The sequence below is a fragment of the Canis lupus genome, chromosome 23 (genome assembly GCF_011100685.1).
Source record: "Canis lupus familiaris isolate Mischka breed German Shepherd chromosome 23, alternate assembly UU_Cfam_GSD_1.0, whole genome shotgun sequence".
NCBI classification, from domain to species: Eukaryota; Metazoa; Chordata; class Mammalia; order Carnivora; family Canidae; genus Canis; species Canis lupus.
Genome location: NC_049244.1, coordinates 5,279,000 through 5,302,592, shown reverse-complemented (window position 1 = coordinate 5,302,592; position 23,593 = coordinate 5,279,000). Strand labels below are relative to the sequence as shown.

The window sequence follows — 23,593 nt, the reverse complement described above, 5'->3', positions numbered from 1 at the left end:
TTTTACCTAATATTACATCTGTGAAATTTGTGCATGCTGTGTTATATACATATTGGTAGTTCATTCAGTTTCATTTTTCTCTGATACTTTAATGCATAGATATACCACAATTGACTTATCTATTGCATCATTAATAGATATTTGGGCAGTTTCCAGTTTTTGGCTACTAAAAGTATACTTGTCTGCTCAATTTTATGTTTATCTCTTACACATATGTAAGTTCATGATATTGTCATTTGTCACATTTGTTTATATTTAATAAAGATATATACATATAGCTTTATATATAGTTGTCACTTTGTTATCTATATTTAATAAGTATATGTATATATATGTAGTTGTCACTTTGTTTTTGTTTTAAAGATTTTATTTATTTATTCGTGAGAGACACAGAGAGAGAAAGAGAGGCAGAGACACAGGCAGAGGGAGAAACGGGCTCCTTGCGGGGAGCAATGGATGCAGGACTCAATCCCGAATCCCGGGATCAGGACCTGAGCTGAAGGCAGACACTCAACCACTCAACCGCTGAGCCATCCAGGCATCCCTGTAGTTGTCACTTTCTTATCTTCCTCTATACACACTTAAAGTAATAGGGTGGAAGTTATAAATTTCTAGCCTACTGGAAAAACATTGAGAAAAATAGGTTCATAATATCTTTTAGCTTCTCATCTTCCCATGAGAGGCATCCAAAACACTTTTTGATGTCTTTTAATGTTTCTCCTTACAATTAGGTTCATCTTTTACTCCAGTCTAGAATTCTATAAAAGCTTTGTTTTGTACTTATAGACTATATAAACATAAATTATTATCACCACAAAAGTTAAATTTGAAAAGACTTGTATCCACTTTCACTTACTTCTCTTCAAATGTGTTGCTAGATGGGTTATGTTTGACGATGACATAAAGAATCTGACAAAAGCCTGTTTCCCTATTAAGAAAACTATGACTTTAAAGTTTTTAAATATTAACTAATTATTGACAATTATTGGGATCCTGTTACTTAATATTACTATAAATAATAGTAATAATAAGAAAAAACTCACTTTTACCTGTAAGGAAACCTCAGTTTTCATTCCAAATTGCACTTAACACAAAATTACTACATTCTCCAGAGTGAATAGCATGCTTCTGTAAGAACTAATTGAGCAAATTACCAGCGAATTGCACAAGATCAAACAGTATTGATTCCTAGTTAGCCATGTGACAGAATCAATTTCTTCTGCTGTATCTGGAAAAACTGGAAGATGTCACTATTTCATCATTGGAGATAAATGATTAGGAAGGGCATTAGAAATAACAACTCTGTTCTGGGATTGCATGAATTCTGGGATATCAAATAATTTATGTGTAGCTCTGTTTCTGAGTTGAAGTTAGCCATATAATGACAACTGCTAATGAAATAAAGCAATTCATTAGTTTAGAAATTCCAAAATTGGACTCCCTCAAATAGTGTTTCATACAATACTCTAAGAAACAAAAATCCAAGGGCAAATAAATTTATGAAATTCTGTGCATAGAGCCCCTTTGATTCTTTAACATAATAAATAGTATGGGAAGTCCTGAGGTCAAGAAGCCAGGTTGACATCAGTGCCCGGCTAATCAATAAAGACATTTGCACCAATTTCTGGGAGGTATAAGGAGCACCAATATAAAACGGTGATATTCTCCTAGTCTTTGACTCTACCCTTTCCTCACACAAAAGAAAGTGGGCTTTTCTGTTCTAGGATTCAGGTTTGATTTTGTCATTACTTGTCCTGAGCTACCCTGGAAGGGCAAGTAATGGAGGTTGGTTGGGAGGATGCAGGACGCACATTACCAAGCTCTCTGATAGAGCCTAAATTCACAGGGAGAATAGTGTAATGGCCACAGTAGGGACTGCTTACGACAGTAACGTAGACTACAGAAAGGAAGCTTTGCTGCAACGTACCCAGAGATATGGTACAAAGCAAAAATAAAGCGTAACTGTTGACAGAGGGGTGACAGGCTAAAGAACATCAGTGACCATGGCAAGCTAAAGTTGTGGGAACCTTTAGAAAATTTGTTGGGTTACAAAAGCATAAAAGGTTATTATAAAATCAACAGGGACAAGAATGACACCTTAAAAAATAACTCAAATTACATATTCCTTAACATTTTTATTGTATTAGTTTTGTAACTTTAATTCCAATTTATGTTGTGTGGATTAGAAATAAAACTATGTTTTTCTGGAAAAAATAGCATGTCTCAGTTCTCCCAATACCATCTGTTTAAATAATATATTGTTTACTCACTGCTTTGTGTTGCCAACTCTACCGTATGTCATTTACCATATGCATTTTTGAGAAGTTCTCTAATCTTTTCCATTGGTCTGTTTTTATGTTGCCACATCAATGCCACCCCTTGAAAATACTTTGGCTTTATAGAGCATCTTTAACTTAAAATAATGGATTTCATCTTCACGCTTTTATTTTTGAAAATTGCCCTAGCTTCCATAGAAATCTATTCTTTTATATCAACTTACAAAAAAGTAGTCAAATTTCTCAATGAAACCTTTGAAATCTGGAATTTAAATTGAGTTTGTAGATTCAGTAATGTAAATTAACATTTTTATAATCTTAGGTCATCAATTCCATGAATGAGGTGTTTCTTCATATTTCTCTAAGATTTTCTCCCTGTGAATTCAAAGTGTATATTGAAATCTTTTCATAGACCCTTGAAAATCCCAATAAGTTAATTCTTTAGTTAATTGATAGTTTTGTTTTATTGCAAATCACATTGTATTTTTAACTAAACTTCTCATTTATTTTTGTTAGTATATAGAAATTTTATTGACTTCTGTAATTTGATCTTCTTGGACTTTCTTACTGATTACATAGTTTGTATGTGGAGTTTAATTTTTATATGTAGATGATCATATTTTCTGCTACAAATGAGCATTTTATTTCTTTCTCCCTCATCTTATGCTTTCAAGTAATCTTAAGGGTTCATTTTGTTTTTTTCTTGTTTTATTGCATTGGTTGGTACCTGCAAAACTATATTGAGCAGTGAGAATGATAAAAAGAATTGTCAGCTTTTCATTATTAAAGCAGATAAGCCCAAAGATTTATATAAAATAAGATGTCTGTTTAAGGTTTTGATCTATAACTTTCAAATTTAGGAAGCTGTCTTCTACTTGTACTTTTCTGATCATTTTTATCTTAGCAAATGCTGAACAATATTAAATGTATTTTTCAAATGTATTAAGATAAATTATTTTCTTTTATATACTAAACTACACTAATATATTTTATGCTGTTAAATTGTTCCTTCTGTTCCTGGGAAAGACTCGGTTCTATCACAAAATATTACTTAATGAATGTTTTAATTAAGTGATACATTTTATTGAGAATTTCTGGCTTTTTGATAATAAATTAAATTATCTTTGCTTGTCCTTCCCTTACCCACTTTTGGAATCCAATTTATATTTAGCCTTACAAAATAAGAAGAGGAAATTTCTCTTTTTATTTTCTAAAATAATTTATATGAGGTATGGATTAACTATTCTTTGAATGTTTGATAGACAAAAAATATAAAGTCTATGCAATACAGGGTTTCTTGTATGTGTATGCAGAGGGAACTAATAATATTCTGATTTTTAAAATATTTTTCTATTGAAATACTCTATTTTTATCATCAATGTGGACATTTTACATTTCTCCAGAAACACTTCATCTAAATTTTAAAATATATTAACATATAGTTATGCATAGTGATATTTTACTATTTTTCAAATATTCTCATTTGACTATTTCCCCACACACACACCTGGCCCCCTTTTATAGCCCCAGGGATTCATTCAACTTTCCTGTTAGTTTTGCATCTCAAAGTTTTGCATATGTCTTGACTGAACTCAAGGGCATGAGTAGGTATTTTACAAACTTTTAAAAACAGGGGACCTTTTCAAGGCCCATAAGCTCTTTGTACTTTTTGAATTCCTCTTCTTCCTAATGTCTCACTAAAAATGTATGTCCATAAAGGTTTATTTATTGGTTGATTTTTCTCTTTGGGGGCACTATTCCCACCAAAGAATAACAATGTGAAAACAATAACTAGACTATCAGTGTCCCTTATGAAAGACACCTTGAGCACTGAGGCCTGAGAAAAAAGAATCAGAGATAGGATATAAAATGCATAATTACTTGTACACAGAAGACTCATGCAGTTATTGTGCAATATAAATTCATCAAACAATATCATAAACATTCAAGTGTCTAATAAACGCTTGCCAAAAACAATTTCTTCTTGACTATTTATGCCAGATCTATCCTTTATAGAAGATCAAATAATTGGATCTCTTTGTAACATCATACAACTTTTCAACTCTGCCTGCATCATCATCCCAAAATGGGAAAATGCAAGTTCTTTTTTTCTTTTTAATTAACATTGCCACTCGTTCCTTTTCTATTAAAAAAGAAAACATTTTGCCTTTGATCTGACAAATGAAAAATACTGATAACTCAGCGTTTGGCTTCCTCTAGACTGTCTAGTTATTATAGCTCATGACCTTCATTAGATCACAATTCACCAAACTTGACATCTTTAATATAACTTAGTTCATATTTTCCTTCTCTTAAAAGCATTTCTCCTACTTCCACAGCTATTCCAGACAAAACTATGTACTATTTTCTGCTAAGATGTTGGACATTTTGTATGAATTGCCTGATAAATGTACCATTTTACCTGGCCCTCACTTCTCTATTAAAGAAGCCACTAAACAAAATAATTATACTAAGTGTAGAATAAAACAAACAGAGAATTCAAGATATGAATTTATAGGCTATGAGTAGAGTATGAATGATAAACTACATGTAAAAATGGATTTATTCTCATGGAAAAATGCATATTGTTTATGAAATGAAAAAGTTGATTTAAAACAAAGTATTGAGAGTCTTAACACATTTTCATTTTGTGTCTTACACAATTCAGGTTTCTATAACAAGAATATCATAGACTACATGGCTTGAACAAAAATTGTTTATTTATCACAGTTCTGGAGTTTGGGAAGTGTGAAACTGAGGTGCCTGCATAGTCAGATTCTGGTGAGAGCTCTCTTCCTTCCTTTATAAGACCACCAATCCTATCATGTAAGCTCTACTCCATGACTTCATCCAAATCTAATTATGGCTCAAAGTCTTCATTTCAAAACATCATCATATTGGAGAATATGGCTTTGAAATATGAATTTTCAGGGATAAAAAGATTCAGTCCAACATAGCATTTTGAGTACATAACTGAAAGAATTTAATTGTACCATAATAGAGCTAATATCTTAACTGAATGTAAATATGCATGATTTTAATTATCTTTTTTCTTTTATCTATATTTCAAATCTTTTCTACAGTTTATTACTCTGTACTAGTTATCTATTTCTGTATGACAACAATCCAAACACTTAGTCATCTAAAAAAGCTATATATTATTAGTGTTCACCAATGCTGGACAATTATGGAAATATAAGCAGACTTGGATGATTTTGACTGAGATTCCTAATTGTGGGCTGTTAGCTGACAGACATGTTGTTTGAGCCTTCCTGGTCTAAGGGAGCTTCACGTATATGTATGATGTTTGAATGGCCCCCAGATGTAACTGATCATCATATACTTCTTCATTCAACAAGCTGGCCCAGCCTTATTCACATATCAGGGAAATAGTTTAGAGAGAGAGTGAGGCCTCATCTCAAAACTGTTACAAAGTTACTTCTCCCACATTCTATTGGTCAAAGCAAATCATAGCCAGCCCAAATTCATGAGGTGGAGAAATAGATTCTACCTTTTTGAGGGAAGCCACAGTTCTACTTCAAAGGGTCATGGATATAAGGAGGTATATAATCCTGGTCATTTTTGTAAACAACTAGCCACCATTACCTACATTATAAAAGTTGAAAATTATAAAAATAGTAAAACACTACTTTTAGTGTTCCTTGTATCTCAACTGTGTACTTACCTGCAGAAAACAGTTGATTGCACCATGTTGGTGGTCCATAAATATTAATTATACATTGATGGAGGGTGTGAACACTGATAATACCCATGTTTTGTTAGGAAGCCCATCCTATTCTCATATAGACCAAATATTTGTGTTAATCAGCACTGTTTGTGTGTATTTGATGTGTAAGTAGAGATAGTTCCATTTCTAACTTCAAACCTGCTCCTCTTTTTTGTCCCACTATGTATTAATAATGTTATCATCAGTTAAGATATCCAGAAGCTTTCACACTGGATTCAGCATTGTCACTTACCCACCAGCCTGTTACTAATCAACAGATGCTACCTTTGCAATAACTTTAATACCACATTCTCATTTTATTCCCCATTGACACTACATTGGCAAAAACATCTTTCACATCCTCTACAGAGTTACTGAAAGAACCTCTTGACTTGACTCTCCAAGCCAAGATAGTCTAGTCTAGTATATCACATTCTCCTCTGCCTTATTTATTTCCTCAGGGAATAGTTCTGATCATGTTATTGTTCCACTTGAAACTTTAAATGGCTCCCTTGAAACTGCTGAAAGTAATTTAAATTCCTTCAGCATGGCATGCCATTCCTTTAGAGCTTTCCAGGAAGGTGAGCAAATTATATTAATCTCCATTATCTCCTGCTATTATTCTTATGCCATTTAAGCCAAGCAGCCCCTTGAAGGATCACCACCAAGATGATATGTCAAAAATATTAGCCAAATGAAAAAATGTTTAAAAAATATTTGTCTGCTTCCATAAAGCCCTCTTTTTTAATAGCTTTTAAATGCTCTTAGAGTAACTCTAATTCTATAGCTCAATAAGACAAAGTTGACCTCACCTTCTATCATTCTCTATCTTCTTTTTTTCAGATACATTGCCCTCCCCATTCTGTTCCTTAAACACATGCATCTGCATCTTGGTTTTTTTTTACATTTCCCCTTTTGACACTGCCTTGCCTTAGCTCTTCACGGGGCTTTTTATTTTCATCATTTAGACCTTTTGTAAGAAGCCCTTATCTTCCAATATTCTCTTTTTCAGAGAGTCTACTATGCTCATGTTTATTAGATGGATTGCTTACCATTTTCCATTCTCCTGCCTGCATAGCCCTCTCAGACACGTTAGAAAATCTTTTTTTAAAAGATTTTATTTATTTATTCATGAGACACACAGAGACAGAGAAAGAGACAGAGGGAGAAGCAGGCTCCGTACAGGGAGCCTGACGTGGGACTTGATCCCGGGCCTTCAGGATCACACCCTGGGCTGAAGGCGGCACCAAACCGCTGAGCCACCTGGGCTGCCCCACTTTAGAAATTCTAATTTCAGAAAAACATGAACAATGTTTCCAGGAATTTACCATAATGTTGGTACTAAAGTAGTAATAAATGGTAGTGTACTAAAATAGTAGGTACTAAATAAATATTTGTTGAATCCATAAATAAATGAATATTACAACTAACCTCTGAAATGTATATACTTGGACATTTTCTTCTACAGTAATAGTAACTATGACACATTTTTAAAATCATTCCAAAGTCAAAACTAAGAAGAAAACTATCAGTCCAAATATGAAAATGGGAAGATGATTTCACCAATGAGAGGGAGGCTTTTTATTTTGAAGGCATATTGAACCTGTCTTTTAGGTTTTGCTCACGTCGTAGCTTCTGACATAAATTGTATACAATGACCAGAGTTTAAAAACCTATTCTTGTCACTGCCATCCATCTTGGAAAATCCCTACAGATCAGTTCTTTTATGTGCATCTAGTTCTTCACAAGTTATGCCAGGCTTGAGATCCAAAGGCAACCTCTTAGTTACTAATTTCAATCACCAATCTCAAATCAGTCTGCAAAGATGGACTATTCTGTTTATACAGGAAAGCTATGTGGAATGAATTTGGTGGCATGTAGACCCAGTTACAATACTTAACTGTCACATCACAGGTATGTCCATATATTCATATTCTTAAATGTGTTTATCTATTGTTCATCTTCTGACCAAACAACATGAAACACAAAAGCAGAGCATAGTTTCATTGGCAATCAGCTTATGTAAGCACATTCATTTGCTAGGACTGCCATAAAAAAACACCACACACTGGATGGTAAGCAACAGAAATTTATTTCTCACAATTCTAGAGGCTTAAGCTACCCAGTCAGCAGGTTTGGCTTCTTCTGATGCCTCTCTCCTTGCCTTCTCCCTGTGTCTCACGTGATCATCCTCTGTGCATGAGTGTCCCTGGTGTCTGTCTAATCTCTTCTTCTTTTTTTTTTTTTAATTTTTTTTATTTATTATTTATGATAGTCACAGAGAGAGAGAGAGAGAGAGAGAGAGGCAGAGACATAGGCAGAGGGAGAAGCAGGCTCCATGTACCGGGAACCCGACGTGGGATTCGATCCCGGGTCTCCAGGATCGCGCCCTGGGCCAAAGGCAGGCGCCAAACCGCTGCGCCACCCAGGGATCCCTAATCTCTTCTTCTTATAAGGACACCAGTCAGATATGATTTGGGCCCATGTTAACTACTTCATTTTGACATAATTATCTCTTTCAAGGTTCTACCTCCAAATTCAGTCACATTCTGAGGTACTGGGGTTAAGGTCTCAACATGTAAATTTGAGAGGAGACAGTTCAGTCCACAAGAGAAGAGAAAGCAGTAATCTTCTCAATCAAATGTGGAGAACAGTACTTTGTTGGTTCCATTCCCTGCTTGCTGTTCTCTGCTGGCATCCTATCTCTTATATTTTCCACATCCCATTAAGCTTATCAAACAAACTCCTATGAATTTCAAAGGAGGTCCTCCCTTTAGAAGATCTCTCTACAGGATGTGGAGAAGACATGAATGGGCTGGATTTACTGAGGACTTCAAACAGAGTTTCCAGCTGAATTTCCCTCCAACTTTCACAAAGTCTTATTTTAAAAAATCCTAACTTCTTTGGCTGAAATACCCCAAATTCAGCCTGGAGTCTGGTCATTATCATGGCCATACTCAAGAGCCTTATTTGTAAGCATCCCTGTGTGATTTTAATAAGTATCTCGAGGGGTTGCTGCTTGTATTAGGCCAGCAGGAAGCTCTGGTTCCAAATCTCAGAGGCTCCCAGGGGACTCAGGCTCTCTGCACCTCAAATGTGGCAAAAGCTTTGACAAATCCTCAGAAACTTCTCCTAATAGGTGATGAGTCAGCCTCTGGGAGCACTGGCCCATCAGAGCAGCAGGCAGGTAAAAGTAGATTTTTCTGCATTTTGTACCAAGCAGCCCCCTCGCTGACATCACCAATGAGATAGTGTGTCACAAGTGTCAGTAAAGATATTGTTACTCTGTCAGGAACAATGGAAGATATATTTTATTAAAAATTATTATCATCATTATGATTTATAGGCTGCAGTACAATGTCAATTCAAGAGTCAGGTATACTTTGTTATTAGAAAGTGTTTTTTAAATAAGTATGTTCTCTTTATATAAAATAATTTAAAAAAACAAAATTAAATAGCCTTTGTTCAGTGAAGATATAAAATGTTATTAAAGCTTAGATCATATTAGAGGAGAGACTTTTACCCTTGGCCTTGCTCTGAAATAAGTTAATGTGCTAAATGAATGTGAGCGTGTGTCATGGAGATGGTGAGCTTTGGAAAATGTCCTTTCCAAAGGGTTTTTGGAGTTTCTTCAAACTCCAGTTTAATCAAGAGAAGTCTAGAACAAAGTTTTGCTAACTAGTGTGACAGTTTTTAGTTGATGTTATTGTTGCTTTATTTTGTTTTGTTCCCAATCCATCATGGGCTGATATTTTAGTAAAATGCAATATAAGTGAATTATTAGAAAAATGAAATAAAAATCAAAGATAAATAAAATACAAACCCTGTTTAGTTTTATTAATAGACTAAACAGACATTAAATTACTTTACTACCAAAATTTTCAACTACTTACTTTCAATTTCTGTTATTATCTTCTTGTGTACTGGTGACAAATAATTCACATGGTTGGAAAAATATGACAGTTATGATTTAAGAATAGATGACCTCAGTCTAGCTAGATGAATATCAGTGTTTCAAGGAAACATAGTTTGACAACCACTGTTAAAGTACTAAATGTATGGTGTATACACAAACAATTCTGAAAATAATTATCTTTAGGACACACAGTTTTGTAATGGTCTTTTGTTTCATGTGTTTGTTTTTGTTGTGTTTGTTTCTCATTGCAAACACCTTTAGGATATCATTTTTGTTTTATTTCAAAAAAGTTCTATTTTCAGTTGTTTTACTGATTTTATTTTTCTTATTAAAAGATTACTTCAATCTGAATTCAGACAATTAACAGATCTTCACATCTTGTGGTTTTTAAAAGCAATAATTGGCCTGCAAAGTTGTTTTGATTATATATGTGAAAATGAGAAATTTTATCTGACCTTCATAAACCATTTAATATGAAAGAATAAGTTAATGGAAGCCTGGATGGATGGATGGATGGATGGATGGATGGATGGATGGATGGATTCTATGTATAGGCTTTCTAATTTCTCTGCAAATTAGAAATTACTCCTTTCCTGTATGCTCTTCAAACTGAAAGACCCAGTAAGAATCAGATAAGATCTTCGCATGATTCATAATTTGCTATAAGCTATCTTATTCTGATCCCAAATCAGGACAGTCCCCGATCCATGACCATCACAACAGTACCATGCACATTTCCCTCAGAACACTCTTAAGAATATGCTTTTTTTTTTTTTTTTTGCCAAAAAATTGGCTGTGCTAAATTATCATTGTTTTTAATTCTGCAGTGCCCCAGACATAACTTTCATACACTTGAAGGAACAGATAAAAGAGATAAGAATGCACTATACCACTTACTGTGAATGCTTTTCTATAAGGAATATATGCAACATTGCCTTTCCAGGATAAAGAGACTGTGTGAAGGTTACACAATGACAAAGAGTATGTATTGCATTGCTTGAGTGAATCATCCTAGTCCTTCTGATCACATTAAATCCTGTGCATACACACTACCACATCAATACTGAAAAGCCACTGTGAAGTGGAAGTTTTAAAACCAGATGAATGGCATTAGTCCAGTTGAAGGTGGTTTACTTTCTGGCTCTTGTTCAAAAGATGAAAAGAGCTTTCTGTCCAAATCTGTGCTTAGAAACTGATGGAGACTAGTAGCAACAGCTTCAGGGCTTCAGATAATTTCTTTGTGTTTGAGTTCTCTTCACTCCATCACTCTTGAGCAGTGTTTTGTCTCAGGAGGCTGTTTAAATTTGAATTATATCTTTGTGATTTCTGCATTAAGGCAAAAGTCAGAACAGAATTTTGAAGAACTGTCCCTGGCAAAATCTAGAAAGGTAATGTGATCCATTTTCTGTTGAGTTTTGTGGGATGCCAGCAAAATTCCCTTCTGTGCAGAGGAAAGCCTTCTTCTTTGTCCTCTGGGCCTTCTGCAGTTCATTTACAGGGTTTCTTGAGGCAGGATATATATCTCAGTAGGTATGCAATATTATGTTGTAGGGGCAACAGGGGGCCATTAATAAAGTTAAAAGGTAAACATAACTTATTCTTCCATCTTTTTGAAGGAATAATTGTACCCCATGGTAATTAAATTTAGTGTTATTTCATGTAAAAATAAATGTAGATATATTAGGAAGTAGAATGCAAATTACATACATATTATGATAAACATATAAGGATTAAAATTTCCAACATGCATAAACTACTTAGGCTTCCAGGATTCTCCTAGAATGCCTGGGATGCATCCTCATCCTCTTCTGCTGACAGTGGTATGTGACAAACAAATCTGTGTATCCCTGCTGGAGAAAGGCTCACTTCTGCTCTGAGATGACCATGACCACACATAAAATAATCCCCTGCAAACCAGGATTAGTAAATTTTGATTCCTGAAGTAGTCTTATTTGTAATGTAGCATTATTCTTATAAGGCTCACAATCCTACTGGATTAAGATTTCACCTTAATACTTTGTTTAACCTGAAATACTTCCTAAAAATCCTATCTCCAGAAACAATCACATCAGAGGTTAGGGCTTCAATATATGAATTATGGAAAAACACAATTCAGTCCATAGTATCTGTAACAGCTCCTCCCTTCAAGGGACTCTTACTCATATTGAACAATCAATTATAAACAGATGACTTGCCATTGAGGAGCTGAAAGACACTCTTCTTCTTGAATATAAAGTGCCCAGAATGACCCAGAAGCACATGGTACCAAGGATGCTGCAGAGGCCATGTTGGAAAAAAACCCAACCACTTGCTTTCCAGAGTGAGACATCTTAGAAGGAACTCAAATATAACAATATCAAATGATTCTGAACACAATAATAAGGAAGACTAAGGTCAGAACAAGACAATGTAGAGTAGTGATTTGATACTGACCTCACTAACCACTGCCTGATATGGAAAGATTTTCAAGGTATATTAAGTGAAAAAATGGTGGCAAATGGTATGTAGCATATGACCTCGTTTATATAAAAAACATGTAATAAATATATTCACATTAACCACAAGTATATATATTCACACATGTGATAGAAGGATTTAAAAAAATAGATGGATATCTACCCATAGATAGACAGATAGTAAATAGATGATAGATAGATAGATAGATAATGATAGATAGATAGATAGATAGATAGATAGATAGATAGATAGATAGATAAATGATTGATTTGGAAGAGTACATCAGAAATTATTAAGTATGATTAAACTAAGGGGGAAAATTATTGATGTGAAGACTAAGGCTTTTATTTTCTAATTCATATATTCATGTTCTGTTTAAATGGTCTTAGCATGCACATGTACTTAAATATAATATTATTTAAATCTTAAATAGGTAAATATATCTCTTAGTAGTGGATTTAGAGATTTTAAAAAAATTATGCTATAAAAAATTTTGTTACTGTTAAAAATACAAGATAAAAGAATTTTAAAGTCCTTAGAAATGATTATTTACCAGGAAGGTTTACCTGGAGAAATCACTGAGGACACAACAGAAGCTTCTAAGAAACATTTCTCCCTTTCAGCTCCCCAGCCCCCACCACCTTCCACCCAGCCATGAGGTCACCAACCTGCAACAGCATGTGTGACAGACCACAGAACCTGGAATGAAACCCTGGGGCTTGAGTCCTGCTTCTACAACTGATAACAATATAAACTTACACATTTGAAACCATGGAACATTAATTTTCGCATTTGTAACAGAGCTATGATATCTGCCTTACAAAGCCCTGTGAATTTAAATGATAAAATATATGTGAGAACATTTTTCAAACCATAAAACAATACATAAATATTCTTTAAAATAGTGAAACTGCATTGTAACAAGGACCTCACAATACTTTAGTAATTAGATTTATCTTCTTGATAATACTTGAGATGGAACTTCTTCATATTCAGTTCTTCTCTTTTAAAAATGACAGTTTTAAGTCATCTGTGCTTTGAAAAGCCTGCAGAGAAGAAACAGAGGAAGAAGCAAGTATGGAGGAAAGGAGGGAAGACTTAAATTCATTCCAAAGAAGAAAGAATTTTTTGTTCTGACCAAAAAAAAACATTGGGCTACTTTAATCCCCTTGTATCAAATATGAATTCAAGAAACACTGGTAGATTTTTTAGCAGTGTCTGAGGTAGAATAAGCATAAAAAACAATTTTTTCAATAGATGTAATCAACTTCAGATGATAATAATTTGACTAACAAGATCCCTCTGTGCATGGCATGAATTATCCTGAGGTTACCATAATGGTATAAGGAGAAACTTCAGAATTAAAGTCAAGAAAAGTAAGTTGGTCCTTGACTGATTGCCTTATTTTAGCTCCTCCCATTGGGGCCAGGAGGGGGGGGGGATGGGGATGGGGCTGTAAATGGACTATGAGGTAGAGCACCCTGAATAGAAGGGATAATCAGTCATCAAACCATGTAGAAAAGCTGTTCATAATAAACACAATACAATACACCAAAGTAAAAAATTCTTTTTTTTCTCCTAAATAGAGACAAAGAGGAATACAGTGATAAATGTATTAAAAGATATTTTTTTCCATTGAAAAAAGAAAACTGCTTTAAAATGTACTATCCTGTCAGATTTCTCATGTCTTTTTCTAATTATATACAGAAATATTCCTTTTATTGAGGATAGCCTATTTGATGTTTCTATCTTTTCTTAGTTCTTTATATTGTTAAAGATGAGGGATAAAGAACAAGGGAAAATCTTTAGGTTATATACTTTCATTTTATTTTTTTTAAGATTTATTTTTTATTTATTTATGATAGACACAGAGAGAGAGAGAGGCAGAGACACAGGCAGAGGGAGAAGCAGGCTCCATGCAGGGAGCCTGACGTGGGACTCGATCCCAGGACTCCAGGATCACTCCCTGGGCCAAAGCCAGGAGCAAAACTGCTAGGCCACCCAGGGATCCCCTCATTTTAAAAAATTTTATAGGACATATCAAACATTGAAATACAAAAAAATAATAAAACAGATACCCATATACAAAACACACATATTCAATTACTTGTAGCATTTTACATGATTTTCTTCATTCTTATGTTTTAAGGGGAAAAAATTACCGATATAGCTTTTTATTTTCTTTACCTTTTTGATTTTTTCTATTTGCTCTTTTAGTTATTTATGTCTTTTATCTTTACTAACCACCTTTCTACTTTCTTTGGCTTTATTCTATAACTTTCAAACTAGTTGCTTAGTGAATGAGCTCATTAATTTATGATCTTTCAGTGTTTTCTCTAGGATGTGCACTTATTTTTTTAAGTTTTTATTTAAATTCAAGGTAGTTGACATACAGTTTAATATTAGTTTCAAGCGTACAATATAGTGATTCAACACCTCATACATCACTCAGTTCTCATCATGATGGCAAGTGTACTCCTTAATCCCGGTCATCCATTTCACTCAATCCCTGTCCCCTCTGCTCTGGTAACCATCAGTTCATTCAGTATAATTTTTCTAGGTTTGCTTCCCTCTCTCTTTTACTTCCCTTTGCTCATTTGTGTTGTTTCTTAAATTCCACATATGAGTGAAATCATATGATATTTATCTTTCTCTGACTGGCATATTTTGCTAAGCATAATATTCTCTACTCCATCTCTGTTGCTTCAAATGGCAAGATTTCATTCTTTTTAATAGCTGAGTAAATTCCATTTTATATATATGGCAATATATGGCAATTCATTAGTCAATGGACACTTGGGCTATGTCCATAATTTGGCTATTGGTGCTCTAAACATTGGGGTACATGTATCCCTTTGGATTAGCATCTTTGGATTCTTTTTGTAAATACCTCATAGTACAATTGCTGGATTATGGGGTAGTTTTATTTTCAACATTTTGAATAATCTCCATACTGTTTTCGAAAGTGGCCGCACCAGTTTGCATTTTTCCCAACAGTGCAAGAGGGTTTCTCCTTTCTCAAATCCGCATCAACACCTGTTGTTCCTTGTGTTATTAATTTTAGCCATTCTGACAGGTGGGAGGTGGTATCTCTTTGTGGTTTTGATTTGTAATTACCTGATGATAAATGACGTTGAACATCTTTTCATGTGTCTGTTGCCCATCTATATGTCTTCATTGGAAAAATGTCTGTTCACGTCTTCCACCCATTTTTTTAATTGGATTATTTGTATTTTTGGTGTCAAGCTTTGTAAGTTCTATATTTGTAAGTATATTTTATATACTAGCCCTTTATCAAAGATGTCATTTGCAAACCTCTTCTCCCATGTTGACTAATTTTGTTGGCTATTTCCTTTGCTGTGCAGAAGCTTTTTGTTTTGATGAAGTTTCACTGGATTATCTTTGCTTCTGTTTCCCTTGCCTCTAGAGACATATCTAAAAAGAAATTTCTATGGCTAATGTTAAAGAGGTTACTGCTTGTGTTCTTCTCTAGGATTTTGATGGTTTCAAGGCTCACAGTTATGTCTTGAATCCATTTTGAATTTATTTTTGTGTATGGTGTAAGTGCTCCCATTTCATTCTTTTGCATGTTGTTGTCCAGTTTTTCCAACACCATTTGTTGAAGAGGCTATTTCCCATTGGATATTCTATCTTGCTTTGTCAAAGATCAATTGACCATATAGTTGGTGGGTTCATTTCTGGGTTTTCTGTTCTGATCCATATGTTGATTTTTGTGCCAGTACCGTACTGTTTTGATCACTACAGCTTTGTAACACAACTTGAGTCCAGTATTGTGATGACTCCAGCTTTGCTTTTCTTTTTCAAGATTGCTTTTAGTATTTGGAGTCTTTTGTGGTTCCATACAAATTTTAGGATTCTTTGTTCTAGTTCTGGGGAAAATGCTACTGGTATTTTGAATTGCATTAAGTGTGTAGATTGCTTTGGGTAGTATAGACAAATACTTGTTGTTCCAATCCATGAACATGGAATATTTTCTATTTCTTTGTGTCATCTTCAATTTCTTTGCACTGAGTTTGCAAATTAAAAAAAAAAAAACTTGTTTATGTATTGGCCATACATTGTTCTCATTGTTATTTTGCTCTAAAAACTTGTAACTTTCACTATAATTTCTTCTTTGGCCTCCAAATTATTTAGAAATATATGGGCATAATTTTAAATCTGCGATACTTTTTATTTTCTATTTTATTTTTATCCTAATTTTAATCCAATCTATTCAGAACAGTTAGTTTGTATGGTGCTGATTTGTGCATATGTATTTTCATATTTTCTTCCATGTAAAGTTGAAAAAAGATATGAACAACAAAACCAAAGCAAGTAATCAGAATATTCTGACTCACATAAGCCTATGTCATTAGCTAGTTGATCATAGTGTCCCTAGAAAAGAACTAGTTGGGAAATATACTAGTTCTTACTTGATCTGTAAAAGAAAACCAGTTCCAAGTCTTGTGAACAGAAGTTTAATTTCAAGAACCAAAACAGAGAATCACAGCCCCTCAGTTAATTCTCTGACTCCAGCCCATTTACAGATTCAAATTCCCTTGAAATGAGGAGTACAGTCCACTTGAGGAACGACCCTGGAACACCACCAAAAATGTATACCTCTAATTTTTTTCCTGGTTTTATGCAAAGAGAACCCAGGCCATTTACCAGGGTGACTATGCTTTGGAAAAATACAAATAGGCCTTTGGTGATGACTAGATACTGTCTTTGAACTGAAACTAATTCCAGAAGACACAAAATATGACTGTGGTCAACTGGTGAGAGTAAAAGCATATGGAAGTCAGGTCATCAGTGGAGCTCCAGCTCAGGTGTATCTCACAGTGAGCCTAGTGGGTCCCTGACTCCATCCCATGTTTATTTCCCCAGTCCTAGAATGTATAATAGAGAGACATATTCAGTCACTGATAGATGTGGATATCAACTCTCTCATTTGTGTTGTGAAGGCTGTTACAGTGGAATAGGCCAAGTTTAAAACATTAGAATTGTCTCTACCTACAAAAAAAAATTAAAATAAAGGCAATACCATATTCTTGGAGGAATGGCACAGATTAGTCCCCTCATCAAGGACTTGAAGATGCTAGAGCAGTATGATTTCCACCAAACCCTCATCCAACTCATCCATTTGACCTGTGAGAAAATGTGTATCTTGGGCTAAACTGTGCTGAAATCTCATCTCTGCTCTTTGAGAGTTGTGTGACTTTGAGTGAGGTACATTATCTTTGAGCACCTTTTTTCTTTATATATAAATAAGCTAGTTATACCATTTCACACAGTTACTATGAAATTAAATAAAATTTATGATAAATAAAATATCATCTAAGGAGTTGTCATTCTTTTAATATAAATCAACTCTTTCCCTAAAAATGCTGGTGATTGAGGGATTTAACATCATTCCCTACTTCTACTGTTTTTCCCCCTCCAACATGCTTTTGTTTATTTATTCATTCACTCATCAAATATTTATAATCACTGTATGTCAGACACCATGAAAGGCACCCAGAAAACAATGATGGATAAGTCACACTTAGTGTCTACAATCTATGTGTACAACTAGCTAAGAAGATAGTCATAGAACATATAAAGTGCTATGAATATTATGAAGAAAAGTTGCAAAGTGTTTTGGGAGCTTATAGATGAGTACCTACTCTAGTCTCAGTACTCAGAAGATCCTTGTGAATGGATAAGTTGAGAATAACAAATAAGCTTTCACAAGGAAAGGGGCCAGGGAAGTCCAGTCAGATGAAACATATATAGAGATGTCCAGAAGATAGAGATGGTCTGGGGTATTCAAGGACCAAAGAGAAGGTGACTAAGACTGAACAATAGTGAATGATGCATAGAGATGGCCATGTTCAGCCTACAGAAGCTAGCAGAGACCAAATTAAGTCCCATATTTCAAGCTCTTTTTAGAGTTTTGATCTTTATTCTTTGAAAAAAAAATGGAACACTGTCGAAATAAATGAAATCAGCATTCCACTGACTGCATCAATAAACAGGAAAAATGTGTTTTATGAGGGTAAATTGTTTAGATGTAATTAATACCTCTGTTTTCAGAATGTGAAATCAAAATTTACAACAGCTAAATACCATTCCCCCAAATCACACAAACCTGAATTGTACAATTACGAAATGAACCAGAAGTGGAGAATGAAATGGTGAAAAAGAAAATTTCAAGTATGTTGCCTCACTTTTTTCAAGCTCCCATGACACTTGACTGTCATCCCAGGACAAAACACAATCAGGCAAGTCACTTACAGCTTTGTGTGACCCAGAAAATCATGTAACTTACACATTGGGAGATAAGTAAAATCATAAAATGGCAGCTTCATTTTTTAATGATCTGCTTTTGGAGAATGAAGAAGTAAGGGTTGTGATTTTGAAGAGATTCTATATTCACTGTATCTAAGTCTTGCAGGCAAATGTGCATAACTGAGAGTGTGTAACCGAATGAATAAATAATCAAAAATAAATGCAGGCCCATAGGATCTGTTCATTAAGAATATATCATATACACCAACCAAACAAGGTGAATTGTGAAGAACTGAGACTTGAAGCCCAAAGACTTAGTTTCCAACTTTAGCTCTATCACTTCCTATTTGTGTGACTCTGGGAAAATCACTTGGCTCTCTTTTTTTTTAAACTTATCTATTTATTATTTGAGAGAGAAAGAAGAAGAAGAAGAAGAAGAAGAAGAAGAAGAAGAAGAAGAAGAAGAAGAAGAAGAAGAAGAAGGAAAGAAGAAAAGAAGATCCCTGGGTGGCGCAGCGATTTGGTGCCTGCCTTTGGCCCAGGGCGTGATCCTGGAGACCCTGGATCGAATCCCACGTCGGGCTCCCGGTGCATGGAGCCTGCTTCTCCCTCTGCCTGTGTCTCTGCCTCTCTCTCTCTCTCTCTCTCTCTCTCTCTCTCTCCCTGTGACTAACATAAATAAATAAAAATTAAAAAAAAAAAAGAAAAGAAGAAAAGAAGAAAGAAAAAGAAAAAGAAGAAGAAGAAGAAGAAGAACGTGAGGAGGAGGACGAGGAGGGAGAGGGAGAGGGAGAGGGAGAGGGAGAGGGAGAGGGAAATAGAATCACCAGCAGACTCCATGGTGAGCAGGGAGCCTGACACAGGGATTCATCCCAGGACCCTGAGATCATGACCTGAGCTGAAACCAAGAGTCAAATGTTTAACCAAATGAGCCACCCAGGCACCCTTCACTTGGCTCATTTTGGCAAAATGAGCATAATTGTATTGAAATTAGTATATATTTATAGAAACTTATAGCTAGAAAGGTCCAAGAGATCATTAAATCACTCATTGCCAATTCCCCCTGTAAAACTATGAGGATGATGAGGCCAGCCACAGTAAAAGAACTGTCTACAATACACCCACAACTTTTGACCTTAACCTTCGTATTATTTCCAATATGGAGCTTGACTTCTAGGAGTTTGACTTTCCTGGTATTTTATCCTTATAATAACCCGATGATATAATTTTGATCCTTGCATTGTGGATAAAGAAATAAAGGATTATAAAGTTTAGGAAAATTGCCCCCAATCATAGCTAGTGGAATCAGTTGTAATTTGAACCTAGGTCTTTATTTTATTTACTCCTTCCCCCTTAAGCTCCAAGGCATCATTACCCATCATACATTCTTCTCTTCTTCACATCTACTTTTTTTTAAAAAAGATTTTATTTACCCATTAGAGACATAGAGAAAGAGGCAGAGACACAGGCAGAGGGAGAAGCAGGCCCCCCACAGGGAGGGAGCCCCACATGGGACTCGATCCCCAGACCCAGGATCACACACTAAGCGGAAGGCAGACGCTCAACTGCTGAGCCACTCAGGCATCCCTTCACCTCTGCCTTTTTGCCTGATTCTCTCCTCATACATATAAAAGTATTTGAGAACTTTGGGACAGCTCCTGGCCCCAGCACTCCCTTCAGGAAGGCCTCAGGCTTGGTACATGTGGAATATGCTCTAAGCAAAGTCTCAAGGTTGAGCTAGTCAACTTCCTGATCTCATAAACACACAGAAAAACCTCTAAAAAACAAGTAAGAATTTGGTTCAAGTATGCGTTCTGAAATAATATGGATAATTTAGGAGGACAGAGGGTAATGACTAAAATTAACATATGGCTAGGACTTTTCAACTCTTCCATCTGTGTCAAACTGCCATGAATCCCCACATCATTTGTATAATTTGAGCAATGATAAGAGAACTGATAATGATGAGTTTGAAATGACAAAAGGCTAGTAGTGCCTGAAGCAGCCTCACCTAGCATCCCACTCATCTACCTTGAAGGCATATGAGCAGGACAAAATTCAAAGAGTAAAAACTAAAATCAGAAGATAGCCTATCACCATAGTACATAGAATTGTTGAGTCACTATATTGTATGCTTGAAACGAATATAACGCTCTATGTTAACTATACTGGAATTAAAATTTACAACTTAATAATAAAGACAGTAGGGGATCCCTGGATGGTTCAGTGGTTTAGTGCCTGCCTTTGGTCCAGGGTGTGATCCTGGAGCCCCGGGATCAAGTCCCACATCAGGCTCCCTGCATGGATCCTGCTTCTCCCTCTGCCTGTGTCTCTACCCCTCTCTCTCAGTCTGTGTCTCTCATGAATAAATAAATAAAATATTAAAAAAATAATAAAGACAATAAATTTTAAAAAGAGAAGATTACCTATCACCAGACATTAGGAGAAAGTTTCAGTAATAGCAACAGTAAAACAGGATTTAAAGGAAAAGAAATGGTAATCTAAACATAAATTTGGCTCTAGAAATAAAACAGCCTTAACCAGCTGAAAAAAGGTAAGATTTTTAAAATCAAGTTTACCTGAATGGAAATTTATATACAGTAGCTTTATTGGAAAGAGTTTTTAGGAGCAATGTCTACAAGGAAATGAACTAATTTCGACTAGGGAAAATGCTTAATTGTGATTTAGTTATCAGCTCTGAAGCTTGGACAGTTCCACAGAGATCTCCTGGACTGGGAACAGGGCCTTTGCCTCCCTACACTGATCAGCCCCTAGGAAGTATATTTAACCATTGATGGCTCAGCTCCCTTTTATGATAGATAATCCACAGTGAGGACTTTGCATCATCTGCAGTCAATACTCCCAATATCTGGGACAGCTTGTATCTGTCCCAAAGAGGATATCAGGTATGTGCACCACAACATTCACTTAAACACTTTCTTTTCAAATTTCTCACTAAGAGCTCCCAATCAGGCTGTACCAAATGGAAAAACTGGGAATCGATATTATGTTAGAAACTGACAAGATGCTTCTCCCCCTTTGTCCCATTTATCTACAAGTACTCAGAGATGACAACTCCTTGAAAATACAAATAATAGGACATTTCAGGGAAGTGGAAGCAATGTGTTAAGTATTTGGATGTATAATTACTAGAAAAAAATATTTTACCAATACATGAAGTCATGATGACTGCTGATTTTTTTTTAATGTACCCACTCGTTTAGAGTTTAACATCAACAGACGAGACAATACTTTAAGTGCTCTGGGCCTTATTAGAAAAATCCTGCTAAATACCTGTAATTGGACTGGAAACCATTTACAATAATGTTCCTGAGCCACAAATCAGATAATTGAATAACCATTGCCCAATTCAAAAGTAGAGGAGCCATAGCCAATACATCTACTTGCAGCTTGGAAAACTCCACATCTAGAGAGAAAGATGCACTCTTATTTTAAATAAATACATATATATATATATATGTATATATATATTCCATTTATATATAAATGTTATATATGTAAATATCTATATTTAATGAATATGTTATGGGTGTATATAATATTCTACTATAGGTATTATATTTACTATGGGTACATAAAGTATGAGTATATAGAAGAGACTGGGAGCTGGAATTGGGAATTCTGTTCTGGACACTAGAATAATATATCTTAATAGTATTTCCTGTCATATGAGATTAAAATGTATAAAGACAATGGAAATCCACTTTGAAGGAATAAGTAGGTAGATAGATAAAATAACAAAGACATTGGGAATCACAAAAAAGTATTTTTAAAAAGAATGAAATAAAAAATACAGGCTAAAAAAACTCCACAGAAATATGACATAAACAATAGGATGAGAAAATAATGTGGATAAATGAGATAAGAAAGCTTGCCATAAGACTATGCTTACAGTTAAATAATTAAAATTCATACTGTTGCATTGGAATTTCTAACAAAGCAAACATACATAGAAATATTAAGCCATACATGGCTAACTCAAATATGAGGACTTCTTCAAAATACAGAACTGATGGTATAGTTCAATCTGAGTCCAAAGGACTGAGACCCAGGAGAGCCAGGGGCATAAGTCTCATTCTAAGAGCAGAAGACAGATGTACCACGTTACCCAGTCAGCCAGAAGGAATACATTCTCCCTCCACCTTTTGTTCTTCTATACAGGCCTTCATCAGGTTGGTTGATGCCTATCCACCCTGGGATAGGCAATCTTCTTTATTGAATCCACCGATTCAAATGCTAACCTCATCTGGAAACACCCTCACAGATAAACCCAGAAATAATGTTTAATCAAATATCAGGTACCCATGATCCACTCAACTTGATGCATAAAATCAACCATTACACTATTTTATATAAACAATTTTAGTAGGACTCAAATTTCATTGCTAAAAATGAATATACATTCATTAGTTCATTCATTTAGCATGGCTTTATAAAATGCATACACCTATCAGGCACTGTACTATGTTTAAGATTAAAAATTAACAAAACAGACGGAATCTCTTTCTTCAAGTAATTATGGTGTTGCCAGATAGACTAAGCAAGAAATAATAGTTAAAAAATGATTTCTATCATGACAGGAGAAGAAATTATCAATTACCTGTTAGGACAAAAGCTCAGTGCCATACAACAAAAAAAATAAGCGTGGCACTTCTTCAGTTCTGGGCAATGCTAAACCAATCTTAGCCAGGTGGAGGGGATGGCTAAGCGTTTTGTCTCTCTTCCTCCAACAGACTTTTTACACAGTGGAAGCAGGATCCCCAAGGAGGTTGTGTGTGGCAGGAAAGTGCCAGGTTCAGAAGTAGCCCCTGTCGTTTTTGCTACAGTTGATTGGGCAAATCTAGTCACAGGTACCACTCAGGCTAAAAAGGTAGAGAAATAAGCTCTATTCCTTGATTGGAGGAGTTACAAAGTAATATTGCAAAG

The 23,593-nt window shown here is 35.0% G+C and overlaps 1 long non-coding RNA gene across 2 annotated transcripts in view; it reads left to right on the top strand.

Annotated features, from left to right (window-relative positions):
- The window catches only part of LOC111091968, a 43,401-nt gene extending 29,659 nt beyond the window's left edge, over positions 1-13,742 (top strand). The window contains exons 2-4 of one of the 2 annotated variants that reach the window (XR_005376823.1): positions 4,945-5,057; positions 7,851-7,917; positions 13,000-13,742. This is a non-coding gene — a long non-coding RNA (uncharacterized LOC111091968). The remainder of the gene's footprint in view (positions 1-4,944; positions 5,058-7,850; positions 7,918-12,999) is intronic. The other variant, XR_005376822.1, reaches the window with a different exon arrangement.
- Positions 13,743-23,593: the final 9,851 nt, after the last annotated feature.